At 34.2% G+C, this 23025-nt stretch overlaps 1 protein-coding gene across 2 annotated transcripts in view; it reads left to right on the plus strand.

The window, feature by feature from the left end:
- LOC119067788 (limbic system-associated membrane protein) overlaps nucleotides 1-23025 on the plus strand; it is a 426428-nt gene that overhangs the window by 219253 nt on the left and 184150 nt on the right. The window lies entirely within an intron of this gene.

The following is a 23025-nucleotide window of genomic DNA, read 5'->3' on the forward strand; positions in this document are numbered from 1 at the left end:
ACGGAACCAAATGAACCAATTTTTAATATATATTTGCCGTCTATAAAAAGGTGTTTATCTACAAGATTTTGTGTTTCGTCTTCAACAACCATCCAGAACGATAATATCGTCCAGGACGATATTATCGTCTAGAATTTTTATTTTAAATAAATTAAAAACGATATTATCGTTCTGGACGATATTATCGTTCTGGACGATACTATCGTCCAGAACGATATTATCGTCCCAAAAATTATCGACCAGGACGATAATATCGTCCAAAATAACGATAAATTTGTTCAGAAAAAGAAAATAACGATAATATCGTCCAGCGGATATTTTCATCCAGCACGATATTATCGTCAAAAAAACGATATTATCGTTTTTTGAACGATAATATCGTTTTTTAGACGATAGTATCATCAAAAAAACGATAGTATCGTCCAAAAAAACGATAGTATCGTCCAAAGAAACGATATTATCGTTTAAAAACGATATTATCGTTTTTTTAAACGATAATATCGTCAAGAAAACGATAATATCGTCAAGAAAACGATAATATCGTCCTGAAAATATTTTAAAATTTATAATTTTAGACGATATTATCGTCCTGGATGAAATTTTTTTAGACGATATTATCGTTTTTTAGACGATAGTATCGTCTAAAAAACGATACTATCGTTTTTGGATGACACTATCGTCTAAAAAACGATACTATCGTCCAAAAAACGATACTATCGTTTTTTAGACGATACTATCGTCTAAAAAACGATAATATCGTTCCTGACGATATTGACCGTGTAGTTATATCGCCTCACCGTACATTACTTACCAATGAGGCAAATGATGGAAATGGAACTTATTGTATCGGCTACGCCTCGATCGGTAGTCACACAAGAAGTACCATTTCCATAATTTACCCCATTGTCAAGTAAGGTATTTTAATCAAAACCCTGAGGAAAAGTTTTGGCTCCGTGAAGTAAAGTTAACTTTACATCACATTTTTGAATAAAATCAATTTTCTGCCGTGCGTTTTGAGAACGTTGAGATACATAATGTCACCCCTTTTTTTTTCTTGTACCCCGTCGTCACAGCACATATATACTTTTCTAAGCAAAATGAAAATGAATTTTACAAATTTTCACATGGTAAAAGTTTAAGTGCGTTTTCAGACAATCTGCGCTGAAATGACATGGTCTGGAAATTAGATTTTCTTGTAAGTTTTCCGTTCGGTGTTTCTTTTTTTGTCTTCTCCTTATTCTTCCTCGCTTCTGTCTTCTCTAGTCAAAGTATCAGCAACGTATAAGTGGCATAGGCACCATATTACACATATAATCAACAATCACTTTTGTTTTGTTGCCTTATTTTATGTTTTTTTCGTGAGTGTTTTTCACATTTTCTCTATTGTATGTATGGAAAATGTTGATCATGTGTGATGTGTAGTATAGGTGTTATTAAGACGTGCGGTGCATGTCTTTGTTGTTGGATGAAATTCGGTACGTCACAGGCAATTTCGGTGAAAATAAATAAAAACATATAAAAAGGCATATATAAAAAGGGAGTACGAACAATATTGTAAGCAACATCTGAACGAACCGTATGTAGTCAAAGTAAAGTGCTTAGTTAAGAATTTATAAGACAACGTTGAAAGTATTACATTTTTTTTACCCCCCTTTCAGCCTTTGTGAAACGGTGCTGAGAGATTTTCAATTCATTTTTTAAGTAGGTACTATGTATACGTAGATTTTGATCCATTCGCAATTTCATGCATAAGTTAGCGTTCGTCTTGTTAAGTCGTCAGACCGTGTGGACTGTGAGACACAATGCAATGCAGCAACGATTTTTCTTATCGCCTTGTGTTGTCAAATAATTACCGTGATTGGCAGCATTAATGCGACCGAAATTATTGGTGAAGATTCCGACAGATTTGCTGCACATAAAAACTGTGAATTGCCAGTCGTTGCCGTCAGTTTCATCATGGTGAGTTGGTGATAGAAAAAAAAAGTTTGATGATTGATTGATTCGAAATTCGGACTGTTTCTTCGCTTTTTTTGGTTACAAGGAATACACGGAGAGTTTGCATCAATATCGTAGACCTATCTCTAGTAGTATACACTATCGAATTATAGGAATTTTTATGAATCTTTTATTGAGTTTTTGGTTCGGCGCTTTATTTCCACTATATCTCAAATATACAGAAAATATGTGTTTGATTTAAAGCAAGCGGCATCGGATAGTTGTTCATGGAAATATCGACATTCACATTATATGATATTCGCGTTTACAACCCACATTCTTTATTCATTCGGTTGAATGGTTGAATACGTTCACTACGGTCAACTATTTTTATTTGACGTCTTTTCTGATTTAAACTTTTAATTAGTAGTGTTAGGATCACCAATATTGGATGATGTTACAGTCGAAGAAAAATAAATTTCGGTTTTTTCAACGAATACAATCCAAACGATGTTATTTAATCCACATGCGATTTACAAGTTATTAGTATGTTACATACTTGGTCAAGTAAGTGAGTCATGATTGCCCGAGTTTGAATGTGTGCGAGAGTATATGAACAGTTAAATGCAGAAAGGGGACGTGTCACATTAGCGAATTATAAGATAAATGAAATTTAAATTTTTGCTAATTTCTCTTAAAGTACAGGTGTAAATAAAACACATTTAGGATTATCAATCGAAGTGAAAAATAGATCTACTTGTGCAGGTAGAAATTTTATTTTTCTTATAATTCACTGATGTGACACGTCCTGTTTCTGCACTTAACTGTTCATATATCTGAGTGTGAAAGTTTGTGGAACGAGTGGAGCCGAAGGCGGAACGAGTGGAATAATTCACACGAGGATATTTACGAGCCCACACATTCAAATAAGTGCATATGACTCACTTATTTGACCAAGGATGTAACACATTTTATCACATAAGCGTTCGATAACGTTGAAACCACAACAATAAATTTTGATCACACACACACAACACGTAAGACACTATCGATCAATTATTTTAATTCTACGATTATTTACATAAATAAGCTGCACAAAATTGAACTAAAAATTATTTGCACCACACAATTTATGAGAAAATTTTATTTATTCATCACAATGGCATGACAACTGTTCGCTACAGTTGATAATCTAAAACATTGAATTTTGAGAGAACATAGTTAACTAGCATTTACACTCTAGCCTGAGCATGCGGTAAAGTGCTCTTTACATCACTGTGACAGTAAATATGCACTTACCATCCGCTCGCATCTAAATTAATTTTTTATGAACTTCACCCAACAGAAGTCAATGTTAGATGTCAATGTCAATGTCATTATCTGTATTGGTAGCAGTTATCTCGCTCAGTATACTCGGCGTCACTGTACTTCAATCGCATTCGGCTCGTTCCGCAAGTCTTACACTTGCCAAAGCAAAAAATTTACGAGCACATACGCGATATACTGTTACTATCAACAATGAGGCAGGACATTTTTTACCTATTCGGTTTAGCATACTATCACTGAGATAAAAAAAATTTAGAAAAAATGGATTCATCTGTTTTGTGCGTGCTGGCTTTGGTAATTAAAACGATTCAATGGTAGGGCTATAATGTTAGAACCACAAATTAAATTAATTTATGCTGTACGAAAAATTGCCATTGTCCAACTTGATAAATAAGCCATTACTCTATACAACCACCACAAACGGTGTATTTTAGAAACGCATTGACCAAAAAAAATCAATATTCAGCGCAGGCAATACAGTAAACCGATTATTTTATAATGCATTTCGGCTTAAAATTACTGGGCCAATTAAAATAATTTGTAAATGTGTTTTACATTTAACAAATTGATTAGACATTCCGATACTCAGCCATGCAACGATAAATATTTCGTGTACATTCACATGATTAATAAATTTACAAAAGCACCGATGATTATTATAACGCGTGGCTATTATAAGCAGACATCATGGGCGCACGTTAGCATAGCACCCGTGACGCAAGTCCTATTACTAGAAAAAATTTCAAAATTTTTTTTTTGTCGTAGACTGCAGAACAATATGTACAGCAAATATTGAAGTTCTACAATTCAAAGACAAATGACTCCAAATTACCATTCAAAAAAAACTAGGCGTCCGTACGAGTTCAACGAGCTATCACACGTTCTTGCAGCTTAAAACTTGGCCCCGCAAAAAATCTTCCAAGAAGCCCCATTTCCATACATTTTGGTCAATTTCAGTACTTTAAACGAAATGAAAAAATCCTACGTTACTTTGTTAGTCCGTCCGTCCGTCCGTGTTTCCTATCTTCTAAAGTCTTCTTTAGATTTTGTTGAAATTTTGGGAGTAGATTCTAGTCGTCATTCTAAGACATTCCAGAAAAAAAAATTTTGGGGGAACCGGCCTCGTTTCGGAGCTAGGGCTCCTCGAAGTTCCCATATAGGCCCCATATAAGAACACCTTTAAGTGTGTTTGTGTGGATGGTTATGGTAGAATAAATTTGTTCGCTTTTGGTATTTGGTAAGCTCTGCTCGCCTCAATTTTTTAAATTTTTCAAAATTTTTTTAATTTTTCAAAATTTTTTAAATTTTTCAAATTTTTTTAAATTTTTCAAAAAATTTTTCAATCTACTAATTCTTCCAAAAGAACTGATATCAGTCAAAAACACTCAAAAGAGTAAAAGTGACGCAAGTCCCTGTGCACACTTCCAAAACAACTGATATCGCTGGAGGTGACGCATTCTGCGCTTGTACGCAAAAACTGTAACAGCAAAAATTTGACGAAAGAAATTCTAGAAACAAAATGTTACCAAAAAAATTTTGCGTCACAAGTGGCAGATGTTGAGGAAAGTACTTTAAAGAAATTTTTTAAAATAGGCAAGAATATGTCCTAATACGTCCGAACCATCTGCCACTTTGTGACGCAAATTTTTTTTGGTAAAATTTTGTTTCTAGAATTTCTTTGGTCAAATTTTTGCTGTTACAGTTTTTGCGTACAAGCGCAGAATGTGTCACCTCCAGCGATATCAGTTGTTTTGGAAGTATGCACAGGGACTTGCGTCACTTTTACTCTTTTGAGTGTTTTTGACTGATTATAATAAATTTCTAATGGAATGTGCATAAAACGCTTCAATCAACAGTCCAGGGTAAGATGGAAATTAGAAGCATGTACCGTTCGAATTTCTGACATTATATCAAGTGGCATCTTGAACACACCACCGAATTCGACTGAACCCAAAACATATCTTTCAGTTTGTTGAATTGTGAACAGCATTTTCGAAAAACTAACAAATCAATGTGTTAAATGGCAGGAAGAAATGATAGGTTAGTCAATACGGAAAATTCAACATCACAGAAGCAAATTTTTTTTTCTTTAATTTCGGCCAATAAGAACTCTCACACTTAGCAGTGGGGAGATCAACGAAGCGTCACAAGATAGAAAGAATGTACTCATAAATGTTGAGGGTGAAAAGTTCAGGCAATCGTGACGCTCGCCTACAAAAATATGAATGCCGAAATGAAAGACAGGAAAGAGCATTAATTTTCTGTCAAAAATTGATAAGATTGACTTTGATCAATTTATCCATTCAGTTATGTATGAAAAATAAAATGAAATGCCCAGTGCATGTAACGTATCAGCTCTGTTGAAAATTTAATTATTTTTATGCATATTAACCGCAAATTGCTATATACGTTTAATGCGAAGGTGTGTTTGTTGTTAAAATTAAATGGAATATAAAAAACATTACCTGGATAAAGAAATTAAATATATGCAAATTGGTCAGTCGATGAAATATTTGTTTTAATTTTCCAATTATACGCGTAACACATGCCACGGTACTTAAAAATCAAATTTTTTTTTCTCCTTTTTTTTATATAAATATTCAGACAGTAATTTTAGCTTGTTGGCGCATAGCTGGTAAATGTGTAATGTTGTTAGATTGAGAAAATAAATAACACTTCTAACGATGAAATTTCATCGAAGGGTACAATTGTCGAAAAGTGTTGGCAGAATTCGAAGCATTCGCGGAAATAAGTATACACGAAATTTGGCACAGCGAAACCCTTTTTGGGTTTGTTGTTGTTTAGGGTTGTTGGTACGTTTTTAATATGATGACTTTCGCAACGAGTGCCCACACAATTTATACTTCCAAAGGCAGGCTGAAAATGCTGGAAATTCGTTTGAAGGATCACTTGAGGCAATATTATCAAATGTCTAATTTTGCTTATTATGTACATCGTCCATTAGCACTGTCAGTTTCCAATATTTTTCAGTAACAATATCTCGGACTTTCTGTTGTAGTTCAATGACTCGACAAGCCATACCGTAAATTATCATCATTTTGTGCACGTTCTTCACCACGCAACTTAAAAATAATTTCAACGCCTTTACCTTGGCTTTAACATGTTCCCGTTCGTTTTCGACATTCGAAGTTGTCATCGCACCCGTGCAATTTCTGTTACAATAGCTAGCAAACTTCTAATTTATGTAGTTAGAAAATGTTAGCCATATGTAGCTCTGTGCACATTTAACAGAACTGTGAACAGAAAATCTAATTAAAACACCAACTCAATTTCAAAAAAAAAAATTCTCGACCGATACAAGCTTGTTGGGTTTGTCATGCAATTGTGCTTATATGGTTAGTTTTTTCTAGAAAATAATATGCTCCAAACAACGTTTTGTGCTGCACACATTGTTTCTGATACATTTCATTAATTTGTAGAGTTTTCTGTGCTTAACATGCAGATAGTATTCCACAATATTAATGGGGAACTGTATGCCTAATGTGGTGGCCAAAAAATATGTATACGAAGCAAATTGAAGTTCGCTTCCGAATGTTTTCCATCCAATTGTTTTCGTAAGAGCACTTGAGCACTTTCAAATATTTTTGATATACCTTTCTACTTTCGTGGAACTGTTGCATTAGTAGAACCAGTTTTCTAGCCGATTTTTCAATATAACTGTCACTTAGTACATCACTAAGTATATAGGTATATTTTTAGAAAGTCATGCACGACTGGGACCAACAAGTTCACAAAGAATTAATAATCATCAAATCTATTACTTCAATAGTTTGAAATATTCATGTATCAAATCTTTTACTTCATTTGTTTAATCATAATTTTAGTAAATTAGAAAACACTAGACAGAGCTTAACATAACGTATGACAAACCAATCCAATTTCATTGTCTTTCGTTGTTGCCGTTGAGGAGGGACAGAGCATTTAGCAAGAACGTGGTTACGTGACGGTAAGAGCGCGACAATTTTTTTTAAAGTATATTAACGCACTTATAGAAAAGGTACAATGTGATAATGTTGGTGATGGTATAACTTCTATCATTGAAAGTAATACCTCTTAAATGTAACCATAAAAACGGGACAACGAATAAAAATGTATTAAATCTTCTAACAACAAGTCTACTGACGTTACACGTTATTAAATGGGATTGCGTAATTTTTTTTTTTCAATTTATTTCTCTTCGTTATTTTGATGGATTATATTTTAATTGACCGAAGGAATCTCGACCGAGAAAAAAGCATATTTTGACATCAGGTCTTTTTTACCGAACCTAAACAGTACAAAAACTCTGATAAGATTACATTATCAAAAGAGGACAAGAAAAAGACGTAAACACGCCACATATCACTTTTTTTATAGATCATATTCGCTCTTTCGTATTGTGTATATATATATTGCTGATGAAATATTACCCCAAAAAGCGTCTGTATTTTATTGTATAATAAATTTCAATGAAAATGAAGGAAAAAAACTACGAAAAGAAGAAAAGATTTTTTTTTTTATTTCGGGGGAAAATCCAAGCAAACAACTAAATAGCACAATAAGTTGTTATAATTTTAAATACATACACAACAAAGCGAAGTACGAAATATGTTTGGTTTACTCCATTACACTCGACAATAGCGCGAATTGTAAAAACAAAAACAAAACAATATAAAATCTTAACAACGCGCTAGCTCACAGCTCATAGAATATTAAAGCGTTCTTTTTTATGCTGTATCTAAAGTGAAATAAAATATCTGGAAAACTTTAAATTGGATTCTATTTTATTAAAATAGTTTTTCCGTTAGGATAGTCGGCGGTAGTTGTGTGGAAAGAATGGCTCTTTGGTTTTTATATTTTATACAAAATTGAGTATGCCACTACACAGCGACCCATCTATAGTATATGTTACGTACTAGCATAAGCAATCGGATTATGTAGCCGAGCTAAGATTATGGTTTTTAGTTTTATAGATAAAGTTATAGTCGAAATGAAATTAAGTTTAAATTATAAGTGTGTAGCAGAAAAAAAAAACATCGAAAGAGAGTGAGAGAGAGAGAGAGACGAAAAAGAAGTTAAAGTTGGAATAACTTACTCGAAATGAGAGCTTCAGTTCTTTTGAATTAGGTTGAAAATATTAAAAGAATTCGTGCATATTCTGTAAAGCAAAGCAATTCATTGAACGTACTTACTAACTTATAATTTTATTAAATTTGCATTTAGAGTGGTAATATAACCACAGCCTGATTAAAAATTTTTTTTTTCTTTATTTTATTCTCTGTGTTTCTTGGTTTTGTTTACGAGTGTTTATTGTTGCGAAAGAGAGTTTCAATTAAATCTGTTGCCGAATTGTAAGTTTTGTATTTGTATTGACATTGGGAGTGTTTTACTTTATGAATTGTATTGTAATACAATTTTGAAAATTCTTGTTAACGTTATATTGAGTAGATCTAGTATATTGAGTATATAAAACACGAAATTAAATCACTTTTGAATCTTAAATTAAACCACATTCGCACCAATTCCGCTCAGATATCTTCACTTTTGTTTATACTTATAATCCTATCCTTAACAAAACAATTTATCTGGATAGAATGAGAGACAGAGCCCTTATATGATAACTTGATAACAAAATTATCGCTTTCGTTTTGTGATTGTAGTTCGCAATCACATGAGACTTTCGACGCTTCAAGTTATACTGAGAGTGAAGTGACCTAGAGGTACGCGATTTATTTGTAAAAAGATGTTTTAAATTAATAAATAAATTGAATTGAATAAGTACTGGTTACCTGACCAACAAGGATTCTAAGAGGATTCTAAGAGAGAGTTTACCAGGGAAAAAACGGCAGTAATCAGATCTCAAAGGGTTTCTGTTCAGCTGAAAATTGTACTGAAAATTCACATGTCACATAAATGATGTTCGTAAATATAAACCGACTTTGCCATGTTATTCTTTAATGAGCTGATCAAAATATTGAAGTGAAAGGTCTCTACATATAAAAGTGATATTTGACAAACGCAAATACTTTTGCTTTACGAGTGACGGCGTTGAATGGTTTTGTTGTTCTAATGCTTCTGATGAACAAAATTGAACTATTTTTCGATTAAAAACATCTAAAATCATTATTATAGAGTCCGATTTGCTGTTTCCAAAAACATCAACCTTCATCCTTGTTTCATCACTGATAGAAGTATGTACGCGACTGAATCGTTTTTGGAATTAAAATTTAATCCCTCAGGAATTAGTTTCATTACATTTTGTAATTGGCAAAATAACTTTTATTAGATGTGGCGATCTGTTACGTGTGGGAGGACATTTTTTATTTATTTATCTGGAATGAGAAAAATTAGAATGTTCGTTTGACAATAGACCGTGTGCAGTATAAATAATTTATTTTTAATTGATGTAGATTATTATTCTGTAGAACAAAAGTGTAAACAGAATATCTGAAAAATGTCTGCCTTATTTTATATCCAGGGCTTATTATTGAGAATTTTTTTTCAGAATTTTCGGAATTTTTTCGGAATTTTCAGAATTTTTTCAGAATTTTCAGAATTTTAGGAATTTTTTCGGAATTTTCAGAATTTTTTCAGAATTTTCAGAAATTTCAGAATTTTTTCGGAATTTTCGGATTTTTTTCGGAATTTTCGGAATTTTTTCAGAATTTTCGGAATTTTTTCGGAATTTTCAGAATTTTTTCGGAATTTCGGAATTAAAATTCCCAATAATAAGCCCTGTTTATATCTCACTTTAAAAGCTGTAATTTGAATGAGACTAAAAGGATATCCGAACCATTCTAATTCATTCTAATTGGATTCTTACTAAGATTCTAATAAATGGGATGGCATCGGGATAGCAACAATATTTTTCAATAATTTCTTTAAAAAAATTTAAATATTTTTTTTTAATGGTTTTCATGGTAAATCTTCTTTTTATTGAAATATGAAACTTTTTTCTCAAAATCGCACACGGTCTATTGTTTATGTACCAGACGAGATTTGAATCCGGTACTTACAGCACACCAGCCGAGAATCTTCTCACTGATCCCTTTCGATTACAACAGGGAACTAAAAGTTTTTATATCTAGCTCTACTGTAAAGTCCACTTTACAGTAGAGCAAGCGAACTTTCAGTAGCTCTATATACAAAACTATTTATATAACTAGGAAGGTGAAGTGGGATCTTCGTTCTCGATGTCGTAAACTAGGTTCTCGACTTCGTCTCGAACCGTTTACGCCACCTCGAACCGGGATTCCACTTTACAGTTTAGTTCTAGATATATACTATAACTATACACGCAAAAAAAAGTCGTACGGATAAAACGTACATTTCGACGATGAGACCAATGGTTGAGTTATCAGTACAATGTACGAATAAAACGTATATTGGAAATTTCGCTTTTTTTTAAATTTTTCTAGAAATAATGTTACTATATTTCGTCCTTTGCCCACTTTACAGATGTGAGATCGATTACTTAATATAAAACAAAGTGCTGGGTTTCTCAAACGCGAATGAAAAAAAAAAAAAAAAACATTGTCACTGGCGTGAATTGAACTGGGGACCTCTCGATCTCGATCTTGAGTCAGTGACTTTCGCACTGAGCTAAGTAGTTGTTGAGTTACGAACAGTTTACTTTGAAGAGTTCTTTTGTTTGTCATTTCCTTTTAAACATAGTAGAAAAAGGATGTAGTTTAGACGCAGTAAACTGATCTCATCATAAGAATGCAATTTTGGTGGGTTTCGTTTTATTTGTTCCACGCGTGTTCCACCACATAGAAGTAGCGTTTGCCTTTACGCTTCTTCAATTCCACACGTTTTTGAGTGAAACGACACTCTTTACGCTTCTTTTGTTGACAACATGTGGAACGCTGTGGAACAATTAAAATTGTAGAATGCTAACCAATTGCAAACTTAAATTGAGTTGAGTTTAGCAACATTCAGGCAAATATTTTCTGATGATTAAACATTAAATTTCAGGCTCCCAAAAGAAGTCGAGTTTTCAAACTTTAAAAAATAATTATTATTGATAATTTATGAAATTTTCGCCACATGTTCCTTTAAAAATATAATGTACAGTTCATCTAGAACACATGATCATAGGATTCTCGGTAGATTTGTACATTTTATTATGCAATTGTAGCTATAGATCTGTTCCAAGGCCATACGAATTGTCAAATTTCATCCATAGACAACAGAACCTAAACAATTGCTCATGAAAAATGAGCTGTCACTATATATACGGGGCCTTAAAATTTCAGCGAAAAGCCAAGGTTATGTCGTCTATGGATGAAATCGTCGTGGTTCGGGTTGTCAAAGTTCGCGTTTACAGTTATTTGGAACAAACCTATTGAGCTAGAAAATCTGAGTACTTTTAAGCCAATATAATGACTGGTGAGACCGAATCCAAATATGTATTCTTGTTCTGAAATTTTCGAGTAAGTTAGAGTTGTTAAGGTCGGATGTTGTTGCAGTAATTATATTTTTTTAGGCTCCAAGAGATTGAAGGTTTTAATCAAAAATAGATCCGATTTTTTAGCCGCAACGCATCCATTTGTCAAGTCGGAATTCAATCATCACTTTTTTTAGATGTCGGATTTGGGCTTGTTGATTGGCAATGGCAACTCCGAATCCGATCAGAAACTTGTGAAAGTATAATGGTCTCATCAAAGGCCAGAGTTCAAAATTAAATACGCGTGATAAAATTAAATAATAGAATTCCATTTCCTACGCATTATAAGAACCTCTTTTTCTTGGATGAACTCTCATGGTTCTATTGGCAAGAAATTGATTTTCCGCGGTAATATTAAAATGAACGTTAAAATCGCGTTACATCTTTACGTCGAATTTTTTTAAAACATTGGTCGTTTCAAAGCAATCCAACAGCTTAGAAACCAAACGAGCAATACGACAATACAACAATTAATTGAAATGAATATTTAAATCGAATTGTTCTTTTAAATAATTTGTGAAACAATTCAGATATAACTTTTGACATCAACACCAAACATAATATTATTGTACGTCTTACATGTACACCATCCTACGTCTTAAACGTAAATCATGCTACGGCTAAAACGTACATTTCGACGATGAGACCAATGGTTGAGTTATCAGTACATTTAACGTATTATCTGTACATTTTTCGTTTTATGCGTACATCACTACGTCTAGTACGTAGAATGTACGTCTAAAATGTAGATTTTGTACATCTTGAACGTACATCCGAAATTTCCTTTTTTTGCGTGTATAAAATACTATAACTGTGACAGTTGTATTTTATCAGTGAATCATTAAATTTTTCATCAGTGATCCCAGGCTTCTTGACAACTTAGTTTTTTGATGATCCACTCTGAAATATGCTGACAATTATATTTTATGTTTTCCTACCTTATTATCTTTTACGTTATTCCGTACATTTTTAATTGCGAACATTACTCTCAATGATTATGAGCACATAACTACTGCAAATTAAAAAATCTAATTAAAAATCAGAGATTTTGCTACGTTTCGCAATTGAAAAGGCACTAGTTGTTTTAAACTATAAAACAATTTTTGAAAAAAAAAAAAAACAGTGCATGCAGTTAGTCCTAAATTATAATGGTAAAATCATTCTCGTACATCATATATCAATGTGAACTTCAACATGACAATAATTACATAACAAAATGTGAATAATCAGCAGACGATAAGGACACTTCAATGTTATTTTTTTTAACAAAATACTCTTCGTATATGACACCCATTGACAACAAGTTTTAACCACTTCAATTCTATCGTAATGTAGCACTCACCAGTGAACATAACTCGCGTAAATCTCCGAATAAATACCTCTTTTCTCGTATACATGAAGGCTTTTACTATACACTGTGGCTATTCGCACGCGCGTGCGAATAGCCATGACACTTGGGATTTGACTATTCGCACTCGCGTGCGAATAGCCATTCCACACTGTAGCCATTTCACATTGAACCTGACTATTCGCACGCGCGTGCGAATAGCCATTTTACATTGGGTTTGACTATTCGCACGCATTCACATTTTATCTCAAATCAAAACGATTCCATTTTGTCGTTATAGCGTTATTTATTGGCTGAAAACTTCAATTTAACATGTCTTTAGCGTAAATTCATTCAAAAAACATATACAAATATTTTGAGATAAGAATTAAATCGAAATATCCAAAACTTACGTTACATTAAATGACGGATTTTTTTTTAAATTAATTCAAAATAAGTAAAAGCAAAAATATCGAAAGGGTCACAATTTAATTTTTCCTTTTAACGACTTAATGTAACGACAAAGCGTTTCGTTCGATCTTAGCCTCCTACGAAATTTAAATGTATAGTATACATTCTTTTTCATATTGGCACATTCATTGTTCCACTTTGGAACAAACCATTTTTTGCTAGAATAAAGCGAAAAACGTTTTGGAACATTTGAATTTACAATTATTTTTATTGGAACATTTTAATGCTGACAATATCGAAATGTTGAACATAAAAAATGATTTTTTCCGAAATTTTTTCATTAGTTTCTATTTTTTCTATGTAGTTCATGGTGCATTGGCTTGCCATGATCAATATGATTATCTGGACGAGCGCTGCGAAATTCAAGATTGTTTTGGGTGTTGACTGAAGAATCTTTTTAATGCTCAACTTTAATTTTAATCACTCTACTCACTTTTTATCACTCCTTTTGAGCCATTAATGGTAAATAATAATTCTGTTCTGAACAAATTTTGAACCCATGACACTAAAACCAATTGCTCATGAAGCAACAACTCTAACCATCACGTAATTTTCCGTACCTAGGGTTAAATGTATGGCGAATGTAGTTCTGTGTTTTAAAACAACCTTGTATGTAACACGTTGCGAAACCTCTTTTCGCAACTTGTTGCATGAAATACTATTTCGACACGTGTCTGTGTATAAATGAAGACACTCTCACATTGCCGTTTGTTGATCTATCAGTTTTACGAGTACTGGCTATTCGCACGCAAAATCGAGCGCCCATGAAAAATACGAATATGATTTTCGCGCGAAAATCATATTCGTATTTTTCATGGGCGCTCGATTTCGCGTGCGAATAGCCAGTACTCGTAGGCTTAGCTATTCGCACGCGCGTGCGAATAGTTAAATCCAATGTGAAATGGCTATTCGCACGCGCGTTCGAATAGTCTTCTACAGTGTGGAATGGCTATTCGCACGCGCGTGCGAATAGTCAATTACAATAAGGAATGGCTATTCGCACGCGCGTGCGAATAGCATCAGCCTTTACTATATACATAAAATCATACACATTTTTTATGCACCTTCACCATTCGTTATATTTTATTTGCCAACCTGCAATGTTGGTACTTGTGCTTGTTCTATCAGTGTGTTTCATTTGGTCGGTTTTTTTTTTGCTATAAAATATTTTCCACTTTAAATTCATTTCGGGTTGTTATGTTGTTTGGTTATTTTTCATAGAATTTTGTGCACCTCTCCTGGTTTTGTACACACACCGAATGGACCGAATGTCCGTTATTATAAACTAAACCTTGTTATAACTAAACAAAACAAAAAATAATAATAAAAAATAATTCATTTTCAAGCGCCAGTGTTATTGTGGCTGTGAAATAAATTAAAAGAAAATATTGTTTTTTTGTTACTCCAGTTTTTTTTATTTGGTTCATTTTGAAATTATGAGGGTGGCAAAGTGCGCGCTTCATGACTCATGAGGAATCATCTATACACATTTTCTAAATAAATTAGAGTTGTTTAATTTTGCAGGTCGTATTCTTGAAAATGAGTTTACTAATTTGCATGCGGGTTATTATTGTTTAATTAATTTTAACTACACACCGTCATCCCAGACACACACTATTCGTTGCGTCTTTAATCAAAATATTCGTTTTACTGCCGTGCTTAGACTCGGAATTAGGCTCTTCTTCTTCTTCTTCTTCTTCTTCTTTTTCAGCCTGTTTCTATCCACTGCTGGATGTAGGTATCTCCAACTTCTTTCCATTTCGTACGATCCATTGCCATTTGCTGCCAGTTTGTACCTGCAATATTCTTAATTCCGTTTGTCCATCTCTCTGGTGGTCTACCTATAGCTCGTCTTTTATATGGTCGCCAGTTCATAATCTTTTTGGTCCAACGTTCGTCTGTCCTTCTTGCAATATGTCCCGCCCAGCTCCATTCCAGAGATGCTATTCTTTCCATGACATCAACGACCCTGGTTTGTTGTCGAATCCATTGATTCGTCATTCTGTCTCTGAGTGTTATTCCAAGCATACTCCGTTCCATGGCTCTTTGTGTCACTCTCAATTTATCTTCGGATGCTTTCGTTAAAGTTAACGTTTCCGCTAGTGGTGTGTCACTACCAGGACTCTTAGTTGCTTTGCCTCACTCGCCGGCTTTGTCCTTCGGCTGGTTTATGGTCTAAAAGTTTACTCAATGATGTGGCTAGGTCCTATTTTGCTTCTATATGAGTAAAATGATCCGGACTATTCATAGAGCTTAGGCTTTCGGGCTATAGAGTGGACAAGGTCGACGGATGGATTGGTGGTGTTATGCTGCTGAGAGATGCTATTTTTTACCGGCTTTTATTTTGATTCCTCGCAGAGACAGCATACCCTCAATCAGTGTACAGCTCTCTGAATTTATATCCGGGGAATGTACTCGATGTTGTGCAAAGCTCTTTGCAAAGGGACGATATGGTCGCCGTGTCGGGTCGTTGTGCTATTCAGTAGTGTGTCATAATCTGGACAAGCTGTCATCTTACCTTTTGCACCGAAGGCCCTCTTCTCAAAGGTGGCTGGTTCGTCAGTCTAATTTGGAAGTAAGGGCTTTTGGGCTAAATAGTGGTAAAGTTTGGCGGTTGGCCATTTGGTGGCACACTGTTGAGTGACGCTTCTGCCTGGCTCGGCTTTTATATTGGCTCACTGCAGAGAAAGCTTACGTTCGAACGGGCTAGTCTGATGAAATATGAGACTGGACCAGGTCAATATCGAGCGGAATGTAAATCACAGGCTTTGTCAATCTCAATGACAAGGACTGTGATTCGGGCGACAATGTTGCCTTACTTGCTTTCATTAGTGTAAGGCCTAAGGGGTGAGACGCAGCCGTCCTCCCAGTGGCTTTCTGACAATCACAATCTAATGAAGCGAGGTTGACGCCAGTCACTCTTTGCTTTCTGCCCTAGAGATTAGCTGATCATTTTGGTACCTAATCATAGGGATCAGTTTGCTCGCCTGGAGTGGCTCGTGTAGAGCGTAAGGTTGAGAAGGAGTTGAGGTCCTAAAAAGGGCTTCAAGATTTTAATGATGACAGGGTAGCACAAAGGATCCCATGATCTGTGTGCATTGATCAGAAATGATCACCCTAACTGATGAAATCTGAAAATCTAACGTTTCCGCTCCATAAGTGAGCACTGGAAGGACACAAGTGTCGAAAACTTTGCGTTTCAGACTATTATTCATTTTGCTTTTGAAAATTAGTCTGAGTTTTCCGAACGCTGCCCATGCAAGACCAATCCAATGCAAGAATTAGGCTGCCTCCTTTTTTTGTGAAAATTTGATTTATAGGAACAGGTACTGGTACATTGGCCATGAATATATTTATTCTTACACGGCTGGTAAATTGATGATATTTCATCAACGTGGTTCTGGGATGAGGTAAATAGCCAGATGAGAGAGAGAGCAGTTTTTTTTTGAGCGGATAAATAATATCCAAAAATATCGAAATTTTATTTACATGTTAATAAAAGTGCCACCGAGTGTATAGTATAGTATAGTAAATGCTTTTATTGCCTGCCCCATGCGAAAATTGACTATTACACGGCTGTTTACCCCCTGCGAAAGTGATCCATTACACTAGGGATATTTGGGGTTTATTTCAAGTTGACAGTTCTTTCAAGTAAAATTTGCCTTGCTTTCATTTTATCTTTTTTGTTGAATGAACCGATCGATCGAAAAAGAATGTAAGAAATGTCGCTAAAATAACATTTTTTTGATAGAAATATTGATCGATGAACATAGTTATTTCAGAAAAACCTGTTACGCAAGTAATCTGGTTACAACATACTTTTGTAAGAATTCGCAACACAGAATTGTCGGCCATATTTATTGTAACAATAATTTTGATGTTCCGAAGTAACACTTTATGGCCACACATTTCGTTGTATTTTTCACTTGTTTTTGCTTATAATAGTACAAACACTACACTTTGTTGCACATTTTTTTGAAAACATTAAAAAGGACTAACAAAATAATTGCACAAACAATGCGTCTTCATCGATACTAACTGCGAAAAACTATTCAATGTCAACATGTCACCAACACAATTGTAACTACTGTTGCGACAATACTAATGTAACACGAGTGCTGTTTTCGGGATCAATTTTTTAGGAGACGACGTGTAGCGTGTGAGCCGATTTCGTCAGCACACTAAATTTGTTTGTAAACGTTTTATCGGAAGAATAGATTTTTTTTTGTTTTGTTGGTGTTGGTTTATTGAGATACTGAATTTATGTAGAATTTCTGCAGAACAGCCGTGTAATAGTCAATTTTCGCATGAGCAGGCAATAAACCAGAATACGTTGGATGCTGCGACGGAATTCATTGCTCTCGGACACAATTTTGTAGAACTCGCAAACTCACTCGTGTTTTTGAGCAACAAGCTTCGGTAACTGTTTTCTCGACAAGTGTAGTTGCATACCTCGCCTTCGGCTCGGATATGCAAACTCTACACTTGCCTCGAAAACAGTTACCGAAGCTTGTTGCTCTAAAACTTACTCGTGAGTTTGCTCGTATCACAAAATTGTGTCTTTGTGTAATGAATTACTTTCGCAGCATCCACTACTATTCAAGAAACGCAGAAATGAATGTGTCGGCCATTGCTTTAGAAATAATTTCAATGTTGTCAACGAACACTTGTGGCTAAGCCACATGCAATTGGGCTATTCACCTATTTTTTCGAACACTACACATTTTATTACTTACGTTATTAGGTCTTCACTTCACTTCCTTGCAAAATTTATTTTAATATCAACAAAAGCAACAAAAAACGCATTTCCATATGTAGCATCTTCCAGAAACAATTCAAAATGTCACCAAGACAACAGTGACGTTACAGTAGAACATACTACTGCTACAGTAGTAACAACTGATGTTTTTGGGATCAATATTTTTAAAGAAGTGTGTGTGTGTGGTGTGTAGCTGTTCCTCGGGGCGCATACATACATGTAATGTTATTTTCCGGAGGGGCCTGCATTAAAACTATATACATTGGATGCTGCTTGGTAGTTCATTACATTCGGAATCAATTTGTGAACTCGCGAACTCACGCGCGTGTTTTAAGCACATCGGTTTAAAAACTCTACCCTTGTCAAAATAACAGTTTTCAAATCTTGTTGCTTAAACACACACTTGTGAGTTCCGCTCGTACCACAAATTGATCCCTCATGTAATGAACTACCTCCGCAGCACCCAATGTAACATACTATTTCATACCTAGGTCCCGAATTCTCTGTCCAATATGATGATACATACTATTCGTACCACGGCCTTCGCCTTCGGCTCTGTCTGGAAACTTCTCACACGCTAAAAAAGACTTTTAGTTCTAGGTACGAAATGTACTATTTCATGACTAGGGATAAAATGATGGAAAGTAGAGTTTGCGTGTGAATTTTGTTGATCCGAGGCGTTGCCGAGGTCAATAAGCATATGAAAACTCTACTTTTCATCTTTTTATCTCTAGTTATGTAAAATGTATTGCATGCTGAGGGCGTCGAAAGTAATGCTTGAACTGTTTTTGACATAAATTCTTCTATGTTTGTAAATAGATAAAATGCATATAATATACTTCACGTAAATTACGTATTAAAAACCGGTTGACTTGTTAACATTTAAATAAGATCACCGAATCAGAAAATAATTTCTTTGCATACGTAACCATACACAACGCTTGTATCGTTATAAATATACACGTGAATCGGAACATACGGGAAAATCGAACATATAGAAGAGCAGGAAGAAAAAAAATCAGTTTAAACACCACGGGCATCAATTTCATTTATCTTCCACATATTGAACAGAAAATAATTTCATCAATCACAAACAACGGACAAAAATCGTCTCCATGAAATTGGATTGTCTTACTTTGATCTTACCTGAAGAGTAATTTTATTTTATTTTTCCTTCACTACACAGCATGTCTGATTTATTTACACACGAAATGTATTTTGTAGGAGAGTTGGATGTCTTGATAAATATAAATTGTTTGAGGTAAAACAAAATAAAGAATCGAGAAAAAAAAAATTGTTAAAAGTTTTTCGGCAGAGATGTAGAATTCATGTCACTTTCAGTATACAAGCTTTTCGGATGTGTAATATGTTGTTGCTGCTGCTAGACACTCATTCGATATACATGTGCCGACCTATCTTAAACCGTATTATGCCTGATTTTTCTCTCTATTTTATTTTTTGAAACAATTGACGAATAACAAATGTTGACCAAAAAAAGAGACTCAAATTATTTCTCAACAAATCCCCAAAATTATAGTTCTGTTTATTGCAAAAGAATAAAACTTTTTCATTTCCATGAAAATAGAAATTTGTCTTGCCGCTGTGACAAAGTATAAAAAAGGCAGTGAATAAATTGACAAAGTCAAATAATATACCAATCATTCTATAATCCAATTCCGACTGTAAAAAAAAACTTTCCCCATTTTCCTTCCTTAACTACTATTCACCAGCCACTCTCTCTCTACTCTAAATATTTTTTGTTGTAAGTTATTATATTAGTTCTTCGCTTTTTTTTTCTCTCGTCAAAAAGGGTGTTTATATTCGAGAATATTTTCATTGTATGTTTGTCGTCGTCGCACAAATGTTTTTTATTGCAACAAAACGAAGAATAGTCTTACGATAATAATATACATAAAAAAACCATTTGTCAGTACATAAAAAAACATAAAAAAAAACGAAAAACAAATAACTTCAATTGTGAAAAGTTTTGAACGGGCAAATTTCAATATCAATAATAAATTAGAATTAACAACTTGATTTGTTAGAGTTTGTGGCGCCTCAAAGCTTAAAACTGTGGAGTTTTACGTGAAAGAAATTGTACAAGGGGAATATAAAGTTCGGCTGTTTACCGAACAACTATATTGGTACGTATATATATCCAGTCCCTGTGAGAGAGAAGTTGAAGCAATAAAATTTATTTTCTGTTGAGAAGGTCTATGGGGATGTGTAACAGTTTTCTTATTACATCTAGGTATGGTGTATATTGATCTCAATCTGTATCTCTAACACCGATATTAGAACTGTGTGTCGCAACTATTAAAAGTAATTCTGAATTACTAGGAACGTTGAGTAAAAGTTTTGTTACCTTGTTTTCTAAGGCTTGATTTCCACTTACAAAAAACCACTCCGGTTTGTCTCCGTTAAGCTAAACCACGTCTCTTTTCTATTGTCCAAAGTATAAACGGAGATAAAACAGAGTTCTTTTTTCGTAGGTGGAAATCAAGCCTTGAGAGTGATATCGCCAAATCTTCAGGTGATTTCGGAACAAGCGGTCTCCGATTTTAATGAGTGATAGCTCGTTGGATTCGTCTTTCAATTCTAGGAAACAAGTATCTTTCACTTTTTCTAAAAAAAAATTGTTTTCTGTGAAAAGCGTTCAAAAGTGAAGACATGTCAGAGGGTACCGAAAACAGTTTTTCGACAATAACTCAAGAAAAAATTATTTTAAATTGTTGTAATGTTGTATGAAAAGACCTACAGGTAGACTATACGCACCGCTTGGTGTGAGTAGATCCACGAGAGTTACGACTAAAAATTTAGTGAATGTTCGGAGAGTCCGCCTTCTCTGCAGCTTCGATGTTCCACGAAACTGAGTATGGGATGTTGTAGCTGGCCTCACCCACTATCGTTTCACATATAAATGAATCCAGTACTTTTGTGCTGCAAGCCCACAGAAGTGTTGGAAAAAAGTTGGTGCCAAAATGCAGATCTTTTCCTTCTTTCCGGTGGCTCTACAGCTGGAACAGCATCTGGAACGGTACTACGACAGTCATTTTTTATCGTATACTATCCTTTTCCTTTATCAATAGAAAAACGAGCCGCTATGCCACGAATATATCAGATCCAGTGTTAGTAATATCAAGAGAAAAATTATCAAATTTTTCTCGGAGGATTTTAGTCAAATAAAGTGTTAGCGTATAGCAAATGACCTCAGGCCTCCGCAACAGTAATTAGTTTTTCAATCGGACCAATATTTGCTACGTGATAGGAGTTTGGAAAAACGATATGATCAAGTGGGAGCGAACGGGTTTCCAAACTCCTATCACGTTCATTTCGAACCAATTCAGGTTCGGATTGAACTTGAAATTGAAAATTTCAGACTCAGCTATTAAAACAAATAGGATGTAGCTACTTGTAGCCAAAAACCTTACAGAAACGACATATGCAATTATCGAATCCATTACTTCATTTGATTGACATATTTCTAGCAGACACTTTGACATTCTTCTAATAGAGCATTATATACGTAAAAAATCCGACAAATATATTATCTACACAAAACAAAAACCAGATACAACTTACGAGTTGTTCGTGCAAAACTGAAATAGTTCTAAATACACGATATTCCAGTGTTGTACACTACTGTACATGACTTTTCACTTTTCTTACACCATTCTCAACTCAATAATGATAAAGTCGTGTTTTTATCACAGTAGGAAAGCGACTTGACATCACTAAAAAAAAAGAATAAGCGAAAAAGTGAGTACATGTGTTTGCCACCCTTTCAATTTAAGAAAATTCGAGAAGAGAAAAATTGATTTCCTGATATTTAACACATATATAAACGGATTCGTTTTTGGCACCATATTTTCAACTTGTATTTACAATATTCATTCAAGCAATGTTTTGTTTGAAATCTAAATCGCACCAAAGTAGATATAAAAAAGCGAAAGATTTTTTTTTAAGATGAAAGGAATATCGCGTGTGACTTATCAAATACATTTCTGCGCCTACAAAAAAAGAAGCATCAATAATAATATTTTAAATCGGAAGTTTATTTACTTTCCATCGGAGAAAATCGCAACATTTCAGTCATAAATATTTGCGCAATTCGTTATGATTCAAAATACAAAATATTCTTTGATCACACACCATTTTTTTAAGGGTTTGATTTGGAATGTATGTGCAGCAAGCTCGGTTTCGTTGGAAAATTCCTATTTATTTGTTAAACCAACGCACTTCAAGCAAAAGTGCTATTAACGACAGCTGCCAAATAGAGTACTATTTTGTATGAAGTTATATCACCACTCTTTTTACAGTGTAAAATTTTTGGATGTCAAGTTTCAGTACCTTATTTAGAGTACCCCTTTTGCTTGAAGTGCGTTGGTTAAACTAAAGTAAATATTCATCATCATCCCTACCATCATTAAATCTAGAACGTCGGTTGTTTAAATGATTATTTAATTTTTTAATTCAATTCACGCCGTAATTGTGCCTAAAATTTGAATTTTAAGTGAACGATTCGATGAAAAAGTGAATCGAATAATACATTTCAACGCTTCATTGTATGAAAATGACGCTACTTTAGAAAGACCTTCGCACTTTCCATTTTGAATTTCGACCGCACTTACGGCGTGAATAGGAAACGTCGTAGCCTGTAGAGTAGCCACAATTTTTTTCAGTACTTCATTCTTTGCTGTAAATTCATTCTGGTAAATTTCCATCTTCTTCTTCTTCTTCTTCTTCTTCTTTAGCCTG

Source organism: Bradysia coprophila (assembly GCF_014529535.1).
Source record: "Bradysia coprophila strain Holo2 chromosome X unlocalized genomic scaffold, BU_Bcop_v1 contig_128, whole genome shotgun sequence".
NCBI lineage: Eukaryota > Metazoa > Arthropoda > Insecta > Diptera > Sciaridae > Bradysia > Bradysia coprophila.